Source organism: Melospiza georgiana, chromosome 4 (assembly GCF_028018845.1).
Source record: "Melospiza georgiana isolate bMelGeo1 chromosome 4, bMelGeo1.pri, whole genome shotgun sequence".
Taxonomy (NCBI): Eukaryota; Metazoa; Chordata; class Aves; order Passeriformes; family Passerellidae; genus Melospiza; species Melospiza georgiana.
Window position 1 is genome coordinate 75,326,825 of NC_080433.1, and position 19,830 is coordinate 75,346,654.

The 19,830-nt window shown below is 46.0% G+C and overlaps 1 protein-coding gene across 3 annotated transcripts in view; it reads left to right on the plus strand.

Moving 5' to 3' along the window:
• Positions 1 to 3,141: 3,141 nt before the first annotated feature.
• PRR5 (proline rich 5) overlaps positions 3,142 to 19,830 on the plus strand; it is a 57,177-nt gene continuing 40,488 nt past the window's right edge. The window contains exon 1 of one of the 3 annotated variants that reach the window (XM_058022956.1): positions 3,142 to 3,231. The gene's annotated coding sequence lies outside the window, so the exon portion shown is untranslated. The other 2 variants (XM_058022955.1, XM_058022957.1) reach the window with 2 other exon arrangements.

Genomic DNA, 19,830 nt, shown 5'->3' on the forward strand with positions numbered 1-19,830 from the left:
AATCAAATTACGCAGGCAGCATTTCTGATGACACACAGGCTTTTCCTTCAGTTATTTGGATAGGTTGTTCATTTTTTGTACTGATACACATTTTTGTCTTTTAAATTTCTGTGAACTTCTCAGGATATCAGCACAAAAAAGCCACCTTATTAATAAGGATGTTTCTCTCACCCAGAGCTGTTCTTTGCAAATGTCCTGATATTTTGACCAGGAAGCTGAGCTGTTCATGACAGCAGAGTTGTCCTTTAGGCAGGAATGCCACGTACTATCTGTGTATGGACTTATCTGCATGGATATGACTTGGCTTCTGAAAATATGAAACCTACAAGCTTTGGATCTTGATGGAATATTGAGCTACCTACTGGCATTCTGGTTTTTACATCATCCCAGGTCTTCAGCTCCTTCCTGAAGGCAGTAATGTTCATGAGCAGCTGGAATTTTCCCAGTCTTCCATTATTTCTCCTCTCCCTCACGGTGAGTTGTTCCAAGGTGTCTGTGTTGATGCCTCACTGCTTTATGGAGCCAGCAGATGCCAGCAGCTTAAGCTCAAAAAACTTGTAACCTTCAAATATATAAGGTTTGTATTTGCTGTTGGAGAAAGGTCAGCTACAGGTGCTACTGCAAACAAGTGTTAGCCAAAGGATAAATGAGGTAAAACAGCTCTGAACAGTTCTGGGCAGCCAGTTATTGTGGGAGTAATATATCTGGATACATTGAGAGTAACAAAACCACTGTTTTTTTAATTTGAAAAAAGGAGTGTCTGTTCAAAGACAAACAGGATATGCTGTTGAAGACTTACAGAAATTTCAGATCTTTTATGGTAATTTTTTGAAAGAATTGTTTCAATAAACAGCAAATATGTAAGGATTTATGATTTCATTGCTTTTAGTCTAGTATCAGAGTAATAATGTTATTTATTGAGGTAATTTTGGTGAATGGACTTTAAAGAAGATATTATCATTCCCTATGCCATTACTAGTACACTGCTATTAATACTTAAAATCCATTTTATAGGGCTACTGTAAGTTTGTTCTTCAGGGTACTAAAAACAGTACTTAAAAAAGAAAACAGACTCCCTTAAGGAAGAGCCTTAGCAGCAATAAACAAATTGATCAAAAAACAAATCAAAAATAGAAAATGAAAAATATTAAAGTATTTTTGTAGAAAGTTGAAATCCCTGCAGATGATGCATGTGGACTCTTTAGGTGAAGAGACCACTAGCACTTAAACTTTTAATGATACGAGATGTAGGAATCCTTTTTTGTAATCAGGGAAATGCAGCCAACACTGGCATGGAAAGCAGCAACCCCTTAGCAGCAAGGTCAACAGCAGTCCAAATTTATTAATCACACAAAATCTTAGAAAGATGCCCAGAGAAATCCTATAAGCAATTCCCTGGACCTGCGTAAGTGACAGATTTGGAAGGGCAAGAGCATGACAGCAAAAAACTACCTGCATCAGTATGTGCAGCAGAGCCCTGCAGAAACAGTGGTGTGTGCAGCTCTTGTGCAGCGTGAGGAACAGGGACCCTCTCTGCAGAGGCCCTGCAGGATGGGGGCAATGGGGTGAGAGGGCAGCAACAGCTTCTTGGGGAGATTCCTTGTGCTAGGGACCCCTGGGATTCACACTGCCACTGTGCAGTGTTCTCATGTCCAACAGGAAGGTCACGGGGCAAGAGCCTGTTCCTTTGCCCAGTTCATAGTAAACAATCTACACCAAAATTCATAGTTGCAAAGAAAAGACAGAGATGGATCCTCCTTCAAGCAGCCAATCACTATTGTAGTTTTGTTCCTACAGACGCTGTGTGGGACCTGCCTGCAAATTCGGCAGCTGAATCAAAGCAGGAACTGTGGGTCCCTGGCATTCTGGACAAACATCCTCAGCCCTCAGGTGCACTGTATATTCTCAAGGTAAACTCACTGACTGGGATGAAAAACTTCAGCTCTTCCTAAAGAATGCTTCACTCAAAAATTACCCAATGGTAAGTAACCTTATGTTCATTTTGATGTTTTAGCTATTGCAGCTATTTTGCAAAATATTTATCAGCTAGATGCTATGGCATCTAGTGAAAACTAAATATTTGGTGAAAACTAAATATTTCTCACACCAAGACACCATATTGGGATGGTATTTCACCTACCTAGCATAATCACAAATTAATCCAGCAAAGTGAGGCTCTGATGCCATAAGAGGTTCCTCACAGAAGTTTAGTTCCTCGATATACCAACACCATTTAAAGTCCTCCTACCTGGAATGCAAACTGGATCAAATAGTTCCAGTAAATGGTGATGACCAGCTGGCACTGGAAGACTATGAAGCATGAGCAGTCCCTGAGACTGTGTAGGTTGAAACCCATGGTACTGTGACAGATATAGTGGCAGTAACACGCAAACACAGCTGGCATTTGAACTCGCTTATTGGCACTGTCATTCCCTCAGGCAGGACAGCTGAAGGAGGTATGAGAGCAGTGCCTGCCAGATAGCCCAACCAAGCTACGATTCGATGTGGCTGAAAGTCAAGGTGGAATTGATTTTATAAAACTTCCTTTGGTTTAAACCCTTGCAAGGTGTACCTAAAATCGCATAGCTCAGATCCAAGCTACCCCTCCCAGCCGCGGCCAGAGCAGCAGTTTGGGATGATCCAGGGGAACTGGAGCACACTCCGGCCAGCCCCAGCACAGCCCTCGCCGGGACCGCTGCATGCCGTCTCTGTGTGCCCATGGAGAAGGGTGTGATGTTTCCTAGTGGCCTCCCAGCTCCTCCAGCACCGGAGCACCTGGAGCAGCATCGTTTCTCCTTGGCACGCGTGAATGCGCTGCTGCCTACACCTGCCCCTTTCTTGTGTCCGTGTGTCTGCCCGGTCGCTATCCCTTGTTCCACTGTGGCTGGGGCCGGGGAGGGGCCCGGGGCCGGGTTGGTTCCGCAGGACACACCGGGGCCGCACGGCAAGGGCAGCGGTGCTGGGCCGGCCTGACGCCGCGCCCCGGGGTGCCCCCGGCGGCCCTGCCGGGCTGGGCTGGGCTCGGGCGGCTCCAGCGGTTCTGGGCGCTGGTTCGCAGCCGGGTTCCGCCCCCGGCCCGCCCGTGCCCGCCCCGCCGGCGTGGCTCCGCGGCCGCGCATTGTGCGCCGTGCGCTGCCCGGGCGGAGCCCCGTGAGGGGTCGCGGCCGCTCAGCGCCCCCGACCCGCCGGGCCGGGCCGGGCCTCGCCGCCTGCTCTGCCCTCAGGGGTGCGGTGAGTGCGGGCCGGGCGCTGCGGGGGAAGCGGGTGGTGCGGGTCCGTCCGGCCGGGGCTCGCCCCGCGGAGCTGCGCGGAAGGGCCGCGGGTCTGTGCCCGGCCCCCGCCGGGCGGACACGGGCTGCGCTGCCGGGGGCTGCGGCTCCGAGCAGCCCCGCGCCGGGCGGCGGCCGAGGCTCGGGGCTCTCGGTGGCAGCCGTGGGCGCTCCCGGCTTTGTTCGTGGCTCTGAGCTGCGCTGGGCGAGACGCAGCCCTGGCAGCCTTTGGGAAGGTGCCTGGGAATGCTGGACGGAGCTCGGGCTCGCGGGTTTTACTGCCTTCAGCGTTTGTGCCGACACTGCTCTCCTTCTCTTCCAGTCTGTAATGGCCATCTCAGGTAACTGGACTTGGCTGTAAATGTGATTCCTGTGCTCTGACTACTGTAAGCCTTACTTACGCGAGTAAGACCTGAATGCATGAGTAAAATGTTCTTGCAGAATGATTTTGCATGTTTCCACCCTGAAATGCACAGTCTGCGATGGCTCATGCAGGAGATGGGCTTGTCCCTTTCAGTCTGTGTGTGTGTGCCGTCGTTGTTAGTTTTGGCAGCTCGTAAGGGATCATTGGTAAAGGTCCGGTGTCTTCGTGTTCTTCAGGAATGCATTAAGCTGTAAGCTTCTGCTTTGATATTGCAGAAGCAACAAGAGAGAACAGCCTTTAAGAAAGGTTAAAGGAAATTGTTTAGCTTTCCTAACGCTTATCGTTTCCAGCTGGCATACTTGTAAGCAAGTCACGGTAAATTGCAGGAAACAATTAGGTTTTGTGTTTACTAGGACGTTGATGAATAATAGAAGATAGGTCTAAAGCTAAATTTTGATGCTTCATTTAAAATAAATTCTCGTCATTTCTTCTCTGTTGCACCTGTTAGCTCTTAGGAAAAGACAATTATTAGGTGATGATTAGGCAGCTTTTTTACAACTTTAATTAAAGGAATACTTCAGTATAGGCCAGCTATAGAATAATGGACCCACTTGTCATGCTGTAGGTAGTTGAGTGTAGAGCTGTGGCACTGCCTGGCAAAACCGTTCTTTGTCTGAAACTTGCCTCGTAGCCAAAACAGAGCTAAAACTTCATTGTGGGAGTCAGGTGAATGCAGTGAATAAATCTAGTTCCTCTGTGGTAGACTAGCGATAAGTGACTTGTTATGAAACACGTATTGACAGGGATTTCATGTCTGTAATATACGTCGTTGATTGACTTCATGCTTCATCTCATTGTTACTTATTAATAATCTAATTAGGGGAAAACTCTGGAAGGAATATGGAACTAAGACACAGTCCCAGTGGAACTCCTTAAAAAAGACATTGCAGAGCAGACAGAGTATAAGAAAAATTTCCAGAGGTACTTACTCATCACCCAAGACATAGCCAGATTTTGAATACTTCTAGCTTGTATTTACGGTCCAGAGTTAATTGCTAGATTTTCAGGTCTTGCTTTTCAGTATTCAGACTTGTATATCCAGAGTGCTTTGGGAGACAGTGAGGGAAATGTGTCTGTTGTAAGCCAAATTATCTACCTTCAGTGCATAAGAAAATCACACCCTGAGCGCTTTAAAAAATCTGATCCTTGGGTTGCGGTCATAAGTCCTAACACTTCCATTCTTGGAGGCACTTTCATTTAATTTGTGTAGATAGAATTATGGTTGTAAAATCTGGCCACAATAAAGCATGCCAGTGAAATTACTTTAATTAATTTTTTTTTGTAGTGTAGAAGCTGTTGGGATTGATGAACAGCTCTGTAAATACTGTAATAGTATGTGGCACTTAATCTCTGAACAAAAGTAATAGGTAATGGCTAAAAATAGTATTTCCTCTTTCAACTGTAGAGTTAAATATGGATATTAACTGCAGCAAGATAGATTGGTCCAGAGCTGGAGGCTCAGATCATTCATGCTTGCTGACGTGGCCTACTTCTTCATTTTCCTTTAAAGTATCACTTTTGTGAGTGTGTTTGAAAATAAATCACAAATGCAAATCACAAAGCTGTTCTTTACAGCGCAAACTGGAGCATGTCTTGCTGCAGCATGAAGGCACTGTAATTTCTAGAATGTGTTCTGATCCCATGTGGCTCAGCACAAACTGCTGAGCTGCACTGAGGCTGTGCCTCCATTTACATGAGTGGCTGGTCTCACATGTGGGGAACAAAATCTTTGGGCCAGGGAGAGCTGCTAGGATAGTTCTGATCATTTCAGCAGCATCCTTGTGCCAGGGAGAACTGCTAGGATAGTTCTGATAATTTCAGTGCCATCCTTGTGCCAGGGAGAACTGTTACTCTGGTTCTGATCATTTCAGTATCATCCTTGTGCCAGGAAGAGCTGCTAGGATGGTTCTGATCATTTCAGTGCCATCCTTGTGCCAGGGAGAATTGTTAGTCTGGTTCTGGTCATTTCAGCACCATCCTTGTGCCAGGGAGAACTGTTACTCTGGTTCTGATGATTTCAGCACCATCCTTGTGCCAGGGAGAGCTGCTAGGGATGGTTCTGATCATTTCAGCAATGTCTTTGTGCCAGGGAGAGCTGCTAGGATGGTTCTGATCATTTCAGTGTCATCCTTGTGCCAGGGAGAACTGTTACTCTGGTTCTGATCATTTCAGCAATGTCTTTGTGCCAGGGAGAGCCGTTAGTCTGGTTCTGGTCATTTAACACTGTTGGAAGTGGTGCAATGTCACTGCTCAATAAATGCCTTCATAAAAAGGTCAGTGGAAATTTGCCTCTCCAATAGCCCTGTCACAGCCTCTCAAGAAACTGTTGAATTATGAGAGCTGGTGGTTATCTGCCTCCATCTGTGGCCCGGGACTCACTGGCACTGAGCACAAAGAAGAGACAAAATCCCAGTGCTTGTCCTGCAGCACATCCTCTCGGAGGTGTTGGCTTTCCCTCAGTTTCACAGGATAACACTGGTGAGTTTGAGGTGTCGCTAAAAGAGTGATTAATTAGCCAGTGCATATTTAGCCCTTGGAAGATGGAAAATAACGCATGGGGATGATTTAAATTAAGTGCTTTTATTCGCTACTGTTAAAGAAATTCCTTGCCTGCTCTGTGTCTCAAGTTGGAGCTCTAGGCAATTTTAAAGCATTACTTAAGCTGTGGTTTAGGTTTCTTTAAACAGAAGAGTGAGGAAAAGTCTTTCAACAGGAAAAAATAGTAGATAAAGATTTTCTTGTTTAAGCCTTTTGTTTTTAGCAGCAGCAAATCTGTGTATATGGGAATGAGGAAAAGGGAGTTGAATGGAACTGAGCAAGGAGCTGTCGTGTGAGGTAAAATTCTGATATTGTTCTCTCAAGTCATCTTGGAAATGCATTTGCATTTAAAATTTCCAGGCGAACCAAGCCACAGGAGCAGTGCAGAATGCTAAATGGAACCTGACAGCTGACTGAAAATGCCACTCAGTTGTGCTGGGCATTCCTCTGCTCACACAATTGAGTTGAAGATTGTTTCTTTTAATGACTAGGGATCTGAAACGAAGACTGGTCCTGAAAACAAATGGGATGTCAGTTTTATTCTGAGATATTTTTACTTGAAAGATGTTTACTTTCTGTCACATTACCCCGCAACAGCTTGAAAACTCCCAGAAGCTGTAAAGTGCAACTCCCTTTGTGCCCATCAGATAGCCCCAATATCCTCCTTTGTGCTGCTCAGGCTGAAATTCAGTCTGCCTGGGAGGCTGCTGAGTGGCTTGGGGCACAGCTGTGATCCCAAAGATGCTGGTACCTCCATGTTGCTCGTGTGAGCAGAGAAAGCAGCAGCTCTGTCAGGAGGTGTGGTGATGCATTTCCTCAGCAAGGGTAAAGCCTGTTTCTGCTCAGGAGTGGTGAGATGCAGAAGCCAGGATGATGGCAGCTGGGGAGGGAGTGTGCAAGGGACCATGAACGGCATCAAAGGGATGGGTGAGTTTTGCCTTTTTGCGTGTCAAACTCATGTGCCTGCAGTTACTGGCAATACACTGGCTGTGCAGGCACACCAGTGATGCAGAACGATCCAAGGAGACTGAGGGCTGGGAAGAGGAGAGAATGATAGGTGGGTTAATGTGTGCATGGGGTGTGCAAGGGCACCTGCAGTCACAGGGCTGGAGCACATCAGGGGCCTGTGCCTGGCTGTGGCTGCTCAGTGCAGCACTGTATGGACAGCACGGGGTCCAGGATATCCCAGTTATGGACAGAGAATAACAGCTCTTCATTTGCACTTTGGATAAAGCACATTTAGCTCCCTGCCATAACTGTAAGCTACTTGCCCTTGGAAAGTTTCTGCAGGAACAGAAAGAGCTGATGAGGAGAGCAAAGGGATGATTTCTGAGGAATGATTAAAAATACTTAATATAGATAATCTGAGAAGCAAAGACTCCATTGATTTCAGGTGTGATTACTCAAGGAACATAATCTCTTAGCCTTTGCACGGGGGGATTAGACATTATGGGCTGCAAAAGAGAAGGTACCTTGAACATCAGGAAAAGCTGCTTGCAATGAAGCTAAGTAATCTTCCATGGAAAATGGTGGTAACATTGTTTGGTGTTGTGTGACGCAAAGAGCTGGGAAAATGTTCTGCAGGGCTGGTCGTTTGGAGTCGCATCTTTCCTGGCTGGCCTGTGCCTGGGGATTGGGGTGCAGGATTGGAAACAAAGCTCCTCAATCTGCCAGGCCAGCTCCTCTGTTGGAGCTGGCTGCTAAGCCCCCTCTGTGGTCTGCTGCAAGGGCAGTCATGCCCTGGTACCTTGGGTTTGTATGGATGAATTAGTGGGTCTCATTCCATCTTCAGCTTCTGATGCAGGAAATACATGAGCATCACCTGGCTGCTGTTGTTCTGTGAAATAACAAATGCTGGAGCATCTTGAATTCTGTTCTGATCGTGTGGTGAGGGAATATAGGGGAGGCAAGTGATGGAAGGTGCTCCAGTGGTGAGCATAGCAGGCTGGGCTTGAACTACTACTGGGTTTGCATTGACTTCGTTAATTTGTGTTCCTGGACCCATGATGAATTCTCCTCTTAAAGAAAAGCTGGAAGGAAACAGGCCTGGGGTGTTTGCCTGTTTCAAGTTTCAGCCGTAACTGGCAAAGAACCTAATGGATAGTCTGGGACAGTAATGGATAACCCAATGGATAGTCTGGAACAGCAGCTGCCTCTTCCCTTGCTGAGCCTAGTAACAGGCACAGCTTGTTGGTGAAATGTGGAGAGCCATCTCAGAGGGTTGTGCAGCTCTGGGTTCTGCTGTGTTACTGCTCTGTTCTGTTTCTCTCCTCAGATCCGAGCTGGGTGGGTCCATGCAAAGTCTGGTCAGACCCCTGAGAAGTACAGTGTGTGATAACCTGTGTCTCCTTGTTGAACAGGCAGTCTCTCCTGCACTGGATTTCTGCTATCCCACAATAAACTAAGAGGTTTTATAAATTAGACGTGCTCTTCCTGCAGAACTGGTGCAGTTACAGGGGCTCCAAGATGGCATTGTTGCTAGATAGGGAGGAGTATATTTATTCTGATTCATAGTGGCTACTTTAAAAATTGGAGACAGTTTGTCTGTCTTCAGCACAAATGGTTTATTGAAGGGCAGGCAGGTAATACGTGGACAAGCATTTACAATGCTGGTTTAAGGATGAACCTCTTTTAATGAAGTGTGACTTGAGTCACAAAAGTTCCTCATCTGGTGATCTGGGGGAAGGGGGTCACATTTTCCATTCCAAGGTAGGTTCCCACCTTCCTTGGCAGATACCTGGGCTTCAGACCAGAACACTTAGCAGTGAAGTCTGGATCAATCCAATTCACAGTACCTGCAAAAATACCTACCTAGGGTAATTCTGGCATCCCTGATAACAGAAAGTATTGGAAAATTTGAGAAAGACTTGGTTCTTATTAAATATCCCAGCCAGTTTTGGGAAATCAGGAAGCAGCTTGCAGAGTTCAGATAAGAAGCCAGATGTTGGCCCGAATTAGTGAGATTTGCTTGCATGAATCAAATTTGGCATTACAGCATGCTTCCCAAAGTAATTCTGTCATGTATAATTCCAGTGTCAGTTGATTTTCTGTTGTATTCTCCATTACTTCTGTTCATTTATTGTTATTAAGCTATTTCCTGGAGATACTCAGGCATAAGCGTGTGCTTGTGTGACTACCAGAATTGTCTGCAGTTACACAGACAGAAAATATTAATCCAGGTTAAAAGGTGAATTTTTCCTGTGTATACTGTGTTTCAGTCACCATTTCTCAGTTTACCTGAACATTTGATTTGAAGAATTATCCCAGCCCCGAATAAGATACAAGGTTTACACTTAGAATTTACTGTATGTGAGTACAATAAGCTTTCTTTTGCTGGTTTTAACATTGGTAATACACTTCTGGTATCATCTCTTTTTTTTTTGCTGGGAAAAGACTATGCAAAAGAATATTTATTAGCTGATTTAAATTCAATTAACTTCATTTCCCTTTCATGGAGTTTTTAACAATGCCTAATGAGAAATGTAACTGAATTGCAGAGCTATTACTTCTGAATACATTGAGATCTTTACTGAATTCTCATGGAGGTTTCTTGATCATTCACACTTTAATTCTGGCCTTTGTAATTATTTTGTAGCACAAGGAAAGTCCCATGGATGCTAATTCTATTAGCCTTTGTCATGCCTATTTAACCAATAGCTTGAGTTCCTCGTTTATCTGCCTTAGTATCTATTGTTTATTGGTGATTATTTTCTGCCTTTGAAGCCCTGGGCTGAGGCACTGAGACCACCCTGTGGTAGGCAGAGTGTAAACACAAAGCAAAGTGCGTTCCCTGCCTTGCACATTCACACTTTGATTTTATGGCTGTGTGAGGGAGATTCCTCACTGCCTTGTGCTCAGACCTCTACAGACACTCAGTTGCCACTTCAGCCACATTCAGAGAGTAAATATCCAGCTTAGGGGAAAAAATAATTAAAATGGAGCACCATTGTTGTTGAAAAAAATTCTTGTGCTTGCTGGAAGATGCAACAATTTAAGTTTATGAAGATATCATCTGCATGCATAGGCAGAAATGTGATGCTCCTTCCTCTCTGCCTTGCCTTTGCTCTCACTCAGGCCAATGGGCTGATAAATGTCGGAAGTTGTGTATCCCCATCAGCTCCTGGCTTGCTTGCCTTCCTTCAACAGCTTCTCCATCCACAGTGTTAAACAGCAGGAGAAGAAAAACACTTAGAAAATGAAAATAATATCGAGTAATCCTGTGAAGAAGGGTGTCCTGCTGCCCCCACAGGTGGTCAAACTAGAGGTCATTTCTTGTCCCAAAGTCTGTTACGGCAAGAAGAATGATAAAAGCACCCTGAAGTTGCAGATCATTGCATTGCTGAGCACAGACTCCTGTGTGTGGGCGCTCTGAACTCTGCCAAGACTGGCGCCTGGGTTTTGTGGGCAGCAGGGGTTCAGAGGCAGAGCTGGTGGGTGCTAGGGCTGGTAACTGAGCCAGGCTCTTTCCTAAGCATTTCTTAAGCATTCCTTGTTTTTCCTTTGGCTTTCCATGCAGGGACACAGATGTACATGGGTAAACATGCAGACACAGTGTTAACAGACTGAGCATGACAGCTGAGCCTTAAACCAGCACCCTGCTCTGCTGGGTGTGCAGTGTGTCCCTGGGGCCTGGAGTAACCCTGTTTGGGGAATTACACTGCTCCAAAACCAGCACCCTGCTCTGCTGGGTGTGCAGTGGATCTAGATGGATCTAGATGGAAGTATTTCTTTATGGATCTAGATGGAAGTATTTCTTTATGGATCTAGATGATGCATTTCTTCTGCTGACACAGCTGCTGGAAAATGTAGATGAGGCTTGCCATTGTTTTCAGCCAGGAGATGGCATGTCCGGGCAGAGCCTGGCTGGCCTCTCTGAGGGGATCCCCTCAGCTGCTGGGAGGGTTGGATGGTTGGATGCAGCTCCAAACTCTGGGACGTGCCCTTGGATGCTCCTTGCTCCGTGCTGATATGAGGAATGTGGAGAACGTTGCACGGCTGTTGGGATTCCTGCTCAGTCCATCTGAGCTTTGCAACGCCTGGTGGAGCCTTGGGGAGCTCAGAATGGCTTTCTGTCCCTGCCAAACAATGTCCACATAACCTGGGGCAGTGCTCTGATCTGTGGCTGTGACCCAGCTCCTTATGGGATACAGTCGGGGGTGGGATGTAGTTTGGGATGGCCACGGGGATCAGAGACCTCCTGGAGGGACATGGTGGAGCTTAGGCAGTCATTGCTGCTGCCTGAGCTGGCTGTACAGCTCTGTGCATGCATTCAAAATCCCAGATGGGAGCAAGTAAAAGCTTTTGCTTTGGCTCCCCCTTATTGGTGGGGGTTTTTTACCTCCTGCATCCACTGAGATGCACATTCTCCCACCTGCCTGTATGAGTAAGACAGCAGTGGAGCAGAGTTATTCAGCTGATAAAGAACAGGAAAAATCAGTGGATTCAGTGGAATTTAAGGACAGTTCATGCCACTGAGCAGCACGGAATGCTGTGCTGGAATGAAGTGCTGCAAGATGGTGCCCTTGGTCAGGATTTGCAAAGTCATAGGGGATATTTGAAGCTGTTTAAGAGAGACTGGCTTTGATTATGCTTTAAAATCACTTTCTTTTGCTGACTGCAGCAAAGCCCTTATCTTCCTACTGTGGGAACAGAAATCTCTAGGATGTGAGGGCTGCAGATCCTGCTCAGACCAATATTCAGTTTTGTTGTTAATTTATGATGATTTTGGCTTACTGTGAGGAAGTGAAATGGATTGTGACTTTTTGGGAAGTGGCAGGAGATGTCTGGAAGTGGTGCCTCCAGCCCTGATGCAAACAGATCTCAGTGTTCATGCATTGACCCTGTGTGGAGAGCACAGCAGAAGGATCTGGCCCATCTTCCCTTGGGAGCTGCTGCCTGATCTTCATCTCAGCGGCGCCTTTGGAATCAGTGAGATGCTGACTCAGCATGGCATACATGGAGTCCGCCAGCCTTTTGTGACATCTTGGCTTTTTCTCCCTCATTGCTTGAAAATGAAAGGATATAGGAGTTTCCAGGTCTGTTTTTGAGTCATCTGGCTTCCTGGTGGGAGATTTTGTGGAAACGCTGTCACTGTTCTGTAGTTACCCATAAATGATTGTGCCTAGAGTGTATCCTGGGAGAACACATGCTTCTATTTTTGCTTAATGCTTAATTATCTTTTGTTGTGCTGCATTCCCAGCAGCTCCCTCTGTCGAATTGTGGTCTGTGAGTCTGTGGCTGAGGCTCGACAGTTTAAGAATAATGAAAAAAAACCCACAACAAATAAGAATTCTAGACCTTTCAATACAACTGCTTTTATGCTATTTGGAAAATGCTTAGGAGCCAGCTCAATAAGGCCTGGGGGAAGAAATTGCCTGACTTGCAGTTAACTTTTACTGAGTGTAATCACACCTTCAAGGTGGGATTGCCCTTGACAGTCAGAGAAAGTTTTTCCTGAATAAAACATCTAAGAAATGGTGCTTAGGTTTGTTCAGGCTTTTGAGCATTTTTCAGGTTTGGGGTTAGTTTTTGGGGAGTTTCCCCTCCTAGATGGCTTTGCCTGGACGCGTGGCAGGTTCCCGGCACTGACCTGCTGGGAAGGAGTGGAGAAACAGTGCTCTCCAATTGAACAGAGGTGATTTTGTGAAGGTTAGAGCCCTTACAGGTTGGTATTGTCCACCATCACAGATTCAGCAAGCTCCCCACTATGCCTTGAAACACAGATTCCTCCCCCTCTTCAGTTATCACCTAAGTTTTGCTATTGTAATTTTCCAGAGTTTGGTTTCATGTGTAGCAAAATGTTCTGGTTGGGTTGTGCCACTGGATCTAAAATCTAAATCGTGTTGTTCTTCAGTTACTTGTCATATTGGATCTCTAGTGTTTCCTCTGTTTTCATGGTAACTTGAAAGCTCTTCACCTCTACCATCTTTTGTTGAAGAAGCAGTTTTGTCCAGGTTTCAAATGGTATTGTTTTTCTGTCAGCTCTTTTTGCTCTGTAGTGCCTGGTGAGAGGCTGGTCCTTGAGGCTGAGTCTGTTTTTCATCCCCGTGCCCTTGTACAGGCTCACAAGGCTCACAGAGTGCTGTATTGGTATCAGGAGGTCATACTCCTCCTTTGCTGGAAAAAAACTCATCCATCCATTTGTGTGTGAACATTTCAGTGCTCTTGAAAACTTTGGCAGGAGTGACAGCATGACAGTGAAAGTCTCTGTGGCCAACCTGGCAAATGAAAATGGAGAAACAAAAGACACCACCACTCAGACTGAAAAGGTTTTTATTGTAAAATGCTTGAAGCTGCACAGCACTTCAGCAGCCAAGCTGGCAGCCTGTTGGGTGGTCCAGGATAACTTGTTGCTTTATCGAGTGAAGGAGAATGGGGAAGAAGTCTTAGGTTGTTCTTTACACTGATGAGTTGGGGTTCCTTTTATTACCTTCTTTTGTGGTAAGGTTATTTGTGTTTAATGATTCTAATACCAGTCTTGCCCCCAAGCTGCCCCTGAGGCATTTGTGTTTGTGTGTGCCCACCGCCCTGGCAGCTGGGTGCCACTGAGGCTCTGAGAGCCTCCCTCAGTCCTCCAGCAAAGGCCCAGTGCCAGCTGGCACCATCCAGGAATTAGTGGGCTCATCCATTAGGCTCTTTGCTGATTAAACCAGCAGCCACCGTGCTGGAGCAGCTTCCAAACCACACTGCCCTCTGCAGCAGGCAGGGATTTCCTCCTGGATTTCTTGGCAGCTCATGAGCCAAACCAGCACCACACCTGCCTGCCCTGCCATTCATCTGCCAGCCTGCTGGTGCCAGAGCAGCTGTGCAGCTGCTGTCTATCTGTCTGTCTGGGTGAGGACAGATTGCCGCTGCAGAGATCCAGGAAGCAATTGCATCAAAAATATCATTTGCTCTTTCAGAACACTGAGGTCCAAGTGGATCTCCTTCCCCCCACTGAAAGAACTGGGTGGAGGAGAAGGGGGTTGCATAAAATAAGATAGGAGGGAAATAAAGAGAGGAAAGAACTGAGCTGCATCCTGGCCATCTGTGTGCTGGGAGTGGAGCAGCTGCTCTGCCACTGACAGGCTGCTGTCTCTCCACTCAGTGCACACAGACAAATGACAAATTTGTATCATGAACAAGACAGCTGAGGATTAATGCTACTAAATAGCCAGATCACAAAATCTACCCTGAGGAAAAGCCTCCAGCTGCTTGAAAACCTTCAGAATCCTCTCTCTCTCTCGATTCACACTTCTCTTCAGAAACTTATCCTGTTTGGGAGCCAAACAGAAAAAGCACACATGATTCTTCTGGATCAAATCCGGTGTCTTTGCAGCACAGTCAGTTTTGGAATGTTGATAGGTTATCTAGAAACAAAGAGGAATGGCCAGCTGGAGTTACAGTGGTACTACTACTGTGCTTCAGATTAGTTAAGGATGTGTTTAATGCTTCATTAGCTCAGGGTCTGTCTGCTCCCCAGGGCTGCACAGTTTCTCACAGTCCCAGGGATTTGTGGAAGATGCTCTCCTTTTTGAAGAAAATGCTCTTTGCATCAAGTGCTGTGGAAAACAGGCAAGCATGAACTGCAGGGTAACAGACACAAAACTAAACAAAAATGCCAAAGGTAGGGTGTGCTCTGGTGAATGGCTGTAAATGCCTTTGTTGAAATATCAGCTGGGCGCTCAAGGGGTATCTGAGGGATTCACCCGGGGCAGGGAATGCAGGGTTTACTTTTCCTCTCCCAGACCACAGGCTTTTTGAGGGGTCTCATGACAACCTGCATCCTGATCAGTGCTGGTGACATCCATAGAAGAATACACTGTGTGCCCAACCTAAAATAATAAAATCCAGCACAACACAATTGTGGATACTCCTCTCCTGCAGTTATTAATGATGATAAAGATTTTCCAGAGATGAGTCACTGGCAAGTGTCCCTTGCTGAGCCTGAAGGACCATTCAGGCAGCTGTTAAGCCCTGAGAATAGCTCTGCACCTGAGTCATTACAGAAAATCTGAATGTGGTTTAGGGGCTCAAGGTGTCTCTCAGGGCTGTTCAGAGAGGTCATGATGGGATGGCAGTCTTTACATCACATATATTTGCAGTGTGGGACTATAAATTAGTGATAGCAGGAGCACAAAAAGATAGCTGAGTTGAATCCAAGTGCTTTTGTGATAGCCCTGTAACTGCTGCTGCTTCTGTTCAGCTCTTCTTTTTGTGTTAGTCTATCTCCCACAAAGCCATCCCCTCCATGCTGCCTGCAGCACAGCAAGTCCTGATTGTGGTGCACAGCTTCTCCAGCTTCTGGCTGCTTTCACTTGTGGAGAATCAGTGGAGCCTGAACTTGCCACCCTCTGCAGAGGTCCCAGGCCTGTACTCACCCCACCCCAGACTCTGTGCGCTGAGAGATGAGACACCTGCTCTGTCTGCTGCCACAGTAACTTCTTCTCTGATGTCCAGGCATGTCAGCCTCACTGCAGAGGAGGCACAAGCTTCTTTTAGATCCTTTTCTTCTGTTGTTCTCAAGGGCTTCAGGCTGGAGTGTGTGCTCTGAGAATGGCAGCAGATGCAGGCTGTGCTCTCATATTTCTGGGTTTCCTGGGGAAGCTTTTGACTAAGCAGCTGCCATCTCATGCAGAGTCAGAATCTGAGTCTCACAATGTGGTAGAAATGTCAGAGGAAATATAAGAAGTTGCTGCCCCCAGCTATTTGCTGCCTTTCTTCAAACTCTGCAAGGCTGCTGGAGCAGGAAGTTATCTTGCTATTGCATCTGGCAGCTTCAGCAAACTTCACCTCCTGGGCAGCAGAGCTGATGCCACTGGATTTACACAGGAGCAGTAAAACCCCATGACCATCCTTGCTTTTGGGGCAGGAGGGACAGTAGTGGCATCATTGCTTAAATTTCTCTTTGCAGACTTGAAAGCAGTCTCTAATGAGCTTAGGATGAACTGCCTACTTCATATTCTTATTCAGTTTTTTTCCTGTTTCCCTCATACTATTAAATGCAATTGACAATTATTTCTGTTTTCAGGATTCATGACAGTAGAGTGCTGTCCATATAAGGATTCAACTCTTTATTTTTTTTCTTTTTTTTTTTTTTGTTTCCCTGTAGTCATAGTGGCCATGGGAATTGAGAATTAAAATGCTTGCCCAATTGCTTTGGCCCAATCCTTGCCATCCATTCAGAGTTTTTGTTCGCCACTGGGGCCTTGTGAGCATCTCTTGTAAAATTCGGCTGCATTTCTCCACATGCCTGTACCTGGTGCCATTGCTGGCATCGTCTGTGATCCCCACCGTGGAAATGGAGCCATGTGAGAGGTGAATTCCTGAAAGGTGATGTGCCAGGAGCCTCGTGGTGTGAGTAGAGATGTTCATGACAACCCTGGTGATCCTTGGAGCATGTTCAGCCAAGTCTACACAAGTGTGAGAAGGGACAGATAAAATTGTCAAGGGGGTTTGTGAGTTGTGACTTAATAATTCCTGTTTTGCCATGCAGACTGTGCATTCCTGCTGCACTGGAGGTCGCTCCTGGCTCTGCTCTGCTGCCTCTCTCCCTCTCCTCATGCTCCTTCAAAGCTGGTTGCTGCTGCCGTGCCAGGAGCAGTGCCTTGGGTGAGAAGGGCGAGATCTGTTTCTCAGAGCTGGCTGTGAGTCCAGCTTGTCCAGGGCCCATCACTGTCCCAATCTCCTCAGAGGGTTGCTATTGTTCCTGATAGGAAGCTGCTGTTTTCCCCTGGGGTCTGACCCCTCAGCAGACAGGCTGGGCACGGGGCTCAGGGTGAGGATGGCTCTGAGCAGGGCCTCCCCAGCTATTCCTGGAGATGTTTCCCACATGGGGTCTGACCCCTCAGCAGACCCCTGGGCTCGGGGCGAGGATGGCTCTGAGCAGGGCCTCCCCAGCTATTCCTGGAGATGTTTCCCACATGGGGTCTGACCCCTCAGCAGACCCCTGGGCTCGGGGCGAGGATGGCTCTGAGCAGGGCCTCCCCACCCTGCAGGAATTGTTCGTAAATAGGAGCACAAACTGACATGTTCCCATTTTCTTTTCCCACCTCCCACAGCTCCTGGGAATGAGGAAGGAAGCCAGTAAGAAATGTTGATGTTGGCATTTGGCATTTCAGTCAAAAGCAAGGATGAAGTAGAATGCTTTTTATGCTTTTATTTTGTGGTGGGCAGAGAAGTGTTGCTGCATAGGTAATGCCAGGCTGCTGCCTGGATTTATTCAGTTCTCAGATTCAGGGGGAAAACAGTTGGCAGTTTCTGTCTCTGAGATCCCTGAAGTGACTGAGCCAGGAAAGGAGATCCAGCATGTTCTCAGCTGAAATTCTGAATACAGAATGACCTCGTTTACACTCACTGCATCCTCTAGCATGAAAACCCTTTAAATGCTACTTCAAAAATTCATGAGTGCTTTAATGGAAGCAAAGGAAAGACCTTTCTGTTTTGTCCTGAAAGGGCTCATGGAGAGTTCAGAGGGAACTTTTAGTGCCTGGTTATGCCATGCCCACCCGTCCAAGAGCTCATCTCCTTGAGTTAACCTGGGGCTTTAACGTTTTATTGAAATCACTCTGGGACATTGACTTTATTGTAAGACTTATAAATGGGCAGCCTGTAAACCAAAGCAGTGATACATCAAAGGTGAATTTAACTTCAAATTATGCACACTAGGAATAGGATTTTCTGGCCTTTTCCTGCTGAAATTGTTCAATATTTTCCTATGATTTTCATGAAGACAGAGCTAAGACAGTGCCGAATGAGAGATTCTAAATATAAATTCCTGGAGCTGGGAGTGTGACGAGAGCTTTTAAGCAGGAGCCTTGAGTATTGAAAAAGTCATAATCTGAGATAAGATGTGGGATATATTGATGCTTTTAGACCGTGTCAATCCTGTAATTAGTCCCTTAAATTTACAATTTTGTTTGTAGCACATTCTAGCTTTCTCTTTGTCTCCAGAGTTAAATTTGACACTTTCTAATCCAGAGCTGTCTGTAACTTTTTCATCTGGCTTCTTTTAAGCGTAGCACAAAGGATTTTCAGGAGAATTATTTCCTTCAGGTTTTAATCTTCATTAGTTTATGTCCTCAGAGATATAAAAGCAGTCTCAGTGTAACTAATGCAAAGGAAAAGAAACTCAGAATGTATGCAACAGAAACGGGCTGCCAGGAGTAACATTTCAGTTTTGAACAAATTCACAAACAGCATCACTAACCACACTGCACCCTTTGCTCCTCTGCTTCACATGTAGAATTTACCTGGAAATTTTACTGCCTGTGGCTCAGAGCAGTTTGGGATGAGTTTGGATTGTGTGGCAGCTTCAGGGTCCAAAAGCCTCTGTAGTCCTGTTTGTTTCCATGCTGGTCAGGAGGTCTCTAAAGCTACAGAATTCCTGAAGGTAGTTTTGGGTCATGAACAGAGATTCTTCTGAGAGCCTCATGTGTCTGCTGTCCCTGGAGCCAAGTGTAGGCCAGCAGTGTGTGCCTGAGAAAACTGCCATGCAATTCTGAAATCCTGCTGCTGGGAAATGCTTGGCTTAAGGAAAGGCATCAATACTTGATGACAAGTGAAATCTTCATTGCTTTATCTGCCAAAGAATGCACCAACTGCTCAGCTGGAGAAAGGAATATTTCATTACAGTCTCCCAGAACTTCTATGCAGCAGCATCATGAGTTGGGTTTTTCTAGGCATTCTCTTTTTCTCCTGAACCTGTAAGTATTTTAGGTGTACTGAATGTTTAATAAAGGCAAGATAAATGTATTTCAACATGTTTAAAAAAAAAATTTACTTCACGCTTGCATTGATGGAATAGCTGGGCTTTAATCATCAAAGTTAAGTGTCAGTTTAAGTAAAAAAGGCAGTGCAATTTTATTTTGAAATGACCCCCTTAAATCCTAAAGAGTAGCACTATGATGTAGGTTTGTTATCCTGGCTGATCAAATTATCACTGATTATAGGCAAAATGGAGGATTTATTTTTTTAGTCTGCTAGCATAGAAATGTCAGAGCAGGTTCTCCAAGGAAAAATGTTTTCATACCCATAAGCACTTCATTTTTTGGGAACAAATCAGCTATTATTGTGCTCTCTGTTGATAATATCTCTCTGAAGTCAGGAGGTGTTCTGCCATTGATAGGGGTGATTTAAAGGGCACAGACGCCAGTGGAAAGAATGGTCTCATTTTATTGTGAGTTTTAAGGCAGCAAAAAAGTAAAGCGATACATCTGATAAAACTACATGCTTGGCTTTAGCAGCAAGCAGAAGTCAGAAAGGTAATGCACCTAATCTGTACAAGAGAAAGATTAGTGATTGAGAGAGATGGAAACATCACCGAGTGCCTCAATACTCCAGCACCATGCGGAGCCCACAGTCCCTGGGGAGCCCTTCCTGGCAACTAGGGAAATGCTACCCAGTGCTTCCACCCACAGGAGGGGTCTCTGAACTCACCCCAAAATGGGCCCAGCGTTTATGGGCACAAACCAGCAATCAAAGTGGCTGGATTGCATTTTACCACAGAAACTCCTGGATCTGATAGCACACATCCCAACACAGGGACCAGGGCGTGGCTGGGAGAGTTTCCCATAAAATACCCCATAAAATACCCCACAGCCAAGTCTCTGCTCATGTCAG